Here is a 4,394-nt window from a genome sequence, read left to right as displayed (position 1 = left end):
AGAAGATAATGTAGCTGAACTTATTGCTAGACCTCTCTCTCCTTTGTCTATATTTTAGGAAGCAAGAAATTAATGAGCCATAAGCTCCTCTCTCCACTTCTAGAGTTCCAAACTTGGAGACAAAGGACCAGTGGGAAGCTGGTTCTACTCTGATAGGCAGAAATTGTAAAAAGGATTACAAACATGCATGCGTTTTAGAATAATATGCTGAGAGGCAACTTTAGTAACCACTCATGCTTTCTGGGATGGGGAAAAAATAAGGGATGAGATTTATCAGGCTACTCTTACAAGCTTAGCAGTGGTCCAGTAGGAGCCATTAACATTGTCCACCATGAGCAACATCAGTCCCTAAGGTGGAGCATGCCCAACCCATGAAAGGTGGAAATAGGTAGTGGTTGGTCTCTTTTCTATCTTTCCATTTTCAAAATCAATTCTTTCAACAAATAAACTTTTTAAGTGCCCGATGTTGAAGGATGCTTAATTTCATTGAACCATGTGGCCGTGATAGGGGGAAGTAAAATAGAAGATAAATTATTGAAACTGCCCACAGAAATTATTCTACAAGACACACGTATTCTATTTAATTCACATTCTAACTTTTGGATATAAAGCTAGCAGATCTGATTTTCAAGGATCTAAATGCTTATAAATAGGTCATCTGCTATAGAACCCTCTCAGCTAAGCCCTTTATATACGAACTCAATTTCTTCAAATGTCATCGTCTCTTTTCATAGCTAGTATAGTATAAGACTCCTGGACTAGGAAAGAGTTAAGCCTTTAATCACTCTGTAATAGTATAAGCAAGAGGGTAAAGCAAAGACTGATTTCCCTCTGTTTCATTTTCCTCCATGAAATTGTGCACCAATTGAGGGTCAGGTATACAGTGCGAACATGAGGGTTATCTCACTGTAGAGTCTGGAATAGAAGACACAAGCATTTTTAAGAAACCGGAGGTGACAAAAGAGGGCTCAGAGTGAAAAAGGACTAAGTACTAAGTAGAGTGGAGAAGTGTTTTTAAAATTTTCCACTCTTCTCCCAATAAGGAGGCCTTGGCAGAGGTTCCTAAAGAATGCCTCTGCCCAAGACCTCAGATAAAGAGACCTAGGAATGAAGGCACGAGGTCTAGGAATGCAAATATGTGAAGATAGTAACTGGCTAATGAGATCTGAGTCCTTGACTGCAAGTCCCCTCAGAGACTATAGTGCTCTGGTTATACACCAAATCTAGTGTGGGAGGGCAGCTTTTTTTCCCCATGATGCCTGCCAAGTAAAATCTTTGTAATTACCTAAGGTTGGGCCTGAAAAAACCTCAAAGGGTTTTTACTCATGCCTTTATTTCCTTGACCATTTCTCTTCCTATCTAAGGCTACCCAACTCTAAGGCTAAATTTACTTATTTACTTGAAGCCTTATAGATCAGTCCAGTCCACATTCAATCTTATCTTCTTCTGAAGCCTCATACCTCTTAGTTTGGATAATTCCCTTGAGAAGTACTGATAAGTACTATATTTTATGGCAGTTATAAATTATTTACTTTCTATTTCTTGTCTCCTCACTTCAAATGTCATTATCTTTAGGCAAAGAGTTATTTATACTTTACACATGTCTATAATTTCTAAGAAAATTATATGTGTAGTAAACATTTAACACAATTGTGGGGGGAGCAGCCTGTAGTGTATGATTTGAAAGGCATATGTCCTAAATTCTCCTCCAAATAATTCTTAAAGTAACTATTATTTTAAGAAAGTTAATATATCTACTACCTACTAGGGTAGTACAGCATAAGTGATTAGTTTTTCCATTATCCATTGACACTCATCTTAAGGAAAGATTTATTCTGTATGTGAGTAAGGAATAAAAAGGAGAGTAGCATTTGTTGAATGGCCACTTTGTACCAGAAGCCATGCAGACACTTTCTAATACTTACTGATACCTTACATTAATCCTGAAGCAAGCATTTTCTCTATTTTATAGAATATGATATTGGGGCACAGAAAAATGATTTAACTTTCCCATGATCCCTTAGTTCTTAAATGACAGAACTTGTATTAAACTCAGGCCCATTTGAATATCAAGTCTATTATGTTTTCCAAAAAGACCTAAAGCATGAAACAATATGAATGCCAGAAAGAGGTGTCACAATGTGATAGGAGATGGATGGCTGTCAAATACCATCCCATAAAACTTTAACTCATACAAAATTAGGTTATTAAAGATTATTGAGTTGAAAGAAATTAAAGAAGAGCTAAATAGATGGAAAGACATCTTGTGTTCATGGATTGGAAGACTTAATATTGTTAAGATGGCAATAATCCCCAAATTGATCTACAGATGCAACACAATCCCTCTCAAAGTCTCAGCTGCTTTTTTTTCAGAGATTAACAAGTTGACCTTAAAATTTAGATGGAAATTTAAGGGACCTAGAATATGCAAAACAGTCTGGAAAAACTACAAAGCTACAGCCATCAAAATAGTGTGGTACTGGCCTAAAGATAGACATATAGATCAGTGAATATAATTGAAAATTTAGAAGTAAGCACATCTATGAGCGATTGATTTTTGACAGTGTTGCCAAGATCATTTAATGGGAAAAGTGTAGTCTTTTCAACAAATGATGCTAGGACAACTGGATATCCACATGCAGGAAAATGTAGTTCGACACCTACTTTACACCATATACAAAAATGAATTCAAAATGGATCAACGACCTAAATGTAACAGCCAAAACTATAGAACTCTTAAAAGAAAACATATAAATAAATCATATAACCTTGGATCAGGCAACATTTTCTTAGACACAATACCAAAAACATAGGCAACAAAAGAAAAAAATAGATTGAACTTTGTCAAAAGTTTAAAAATTGTGTGTCAAAGAATATCAAGAAAGTGAAAAAATAAGCCACATAATTAAATCAAATATTTCCAAATCATATATGTGATCAGAGGCTTATTTTCATAGTATATAAAGAACTCATAACTCAACAATACAATGACAACTCAATTAAAAATTGGTCAAAGAGTCTAATAGACATTTCTACAAAGAAGATATACAAATAGCCAATGAGCACATGAAAAGATGCTCAATATCATTATTCATCAGGGAAATACAAATTAAAACCATGGGATAGCATTTTACACCTATTAGGATACCTATAATCAAGAAGATAACAGTAAGTGTTGGTGAGGATGGGGAGAAATTGGAAACATCATGCACTGCTCCTGGGAATGTAAAATGGTGCAATGGTGAAGCTACTTTGGAAAAACAGTCTGACAGTTCCTCAAAAGTTTAAACATACAGGTATTACGTGACCCAGAAATTCCACTTTTAGGTATACATCCAAGTGAAATGAAAAAAAAAAATACAACCACACAAAAGCTTGTATATGTACGTTCATAGTAGTATTATTAAGAGCATAAAAGTGGAAACAATTCAAATGTTCATCACATGACGAATGATAAAAAAAAACTTGATATACCTATACAATTACATATTATTAGGCGATAAAACAGAATAATTTACTGATATATGCTTCAACATGGTTGAAGCTTGAACCTTTAAAATATTATGCTAATGAAATGAGCCAGATACAAAAGGCCACATATTGTATGATTTCACTTTTATGAATAGAGACAAAGTAGAATAGTGATTTCTAGGGGCTGGGGGGTGGAGAGGGGAGGATGGGGATTGACAGCTTAATGAGTACAGGGTTTCTCTTTAGGTTGATGAGAATGTTCTAAGATTGGATAATAATGATAGTTTCACAACACTGTAAATATACTAAAGTCCACTGAATTCTCTATATTGGTGATTTTTACAATATGTGAATTATACTTTAATAAAACTATTAAAATTGTTATTTTCATTAATCTTGCTTCTATAAAGCGATAGCAATTTCCTAGTCAGGTTTTATTTTTCACCATTCAGTTTTTGCCTTTTCCCCCTAATTTTGCCCAAACTAATTTGTACATTTAATAGTTCCATATTTGCTTCTGATTCTTAATGCAGCCTGAAATGAAAGAGGTCAGTTTGTCCAATTACTCTGGTTCTGTGGGAAGGCTTGGGCCACTGATTGACAGACATCTGTGTGCCTATCTAAATGAGCTTAGTCATTCCCATTTCCATTACACATAGATGGCATGGTTTTAAAAGACAGGATAAAGTCCTAGCCACCACACTTTTAATCTAAATAAGATAGCTACAATTCTTTAAATTAAGTGACACAGCTAGATTTTCTACTTACTGAAAGCTACTTGAGTATATTACTTATACTGCAACGAGAAAGAACATTTCATCATTTTGGCAAATATTTTATATAGTAAGTGTGTTCCTTTTCTCCTGCAATGCAATGAAAATGCACAGTACTCGATTGTAATTCTCTACTATTTTGTAAAAGTC

This window comes from Pteropus vampyrus, unplaced genomic scaffold, assembly GCF_000151845.1.
Source record: "Pteropus vampyrus isolate Shadow unplaced genomic scaffold, Pvam_2.0 Scaffold318, whole genome shotgun sequence".
Classification (NCBI taxonomy): domain Eukaryota; kingdom Metazoa; phylum Chordata; class Mammalia; order Chiroptera; family Pteropodidae; genus Pteropus; species Pteropus vampyrus.
Note: the sequence above shows the minus strand (reverse complement) of the source record.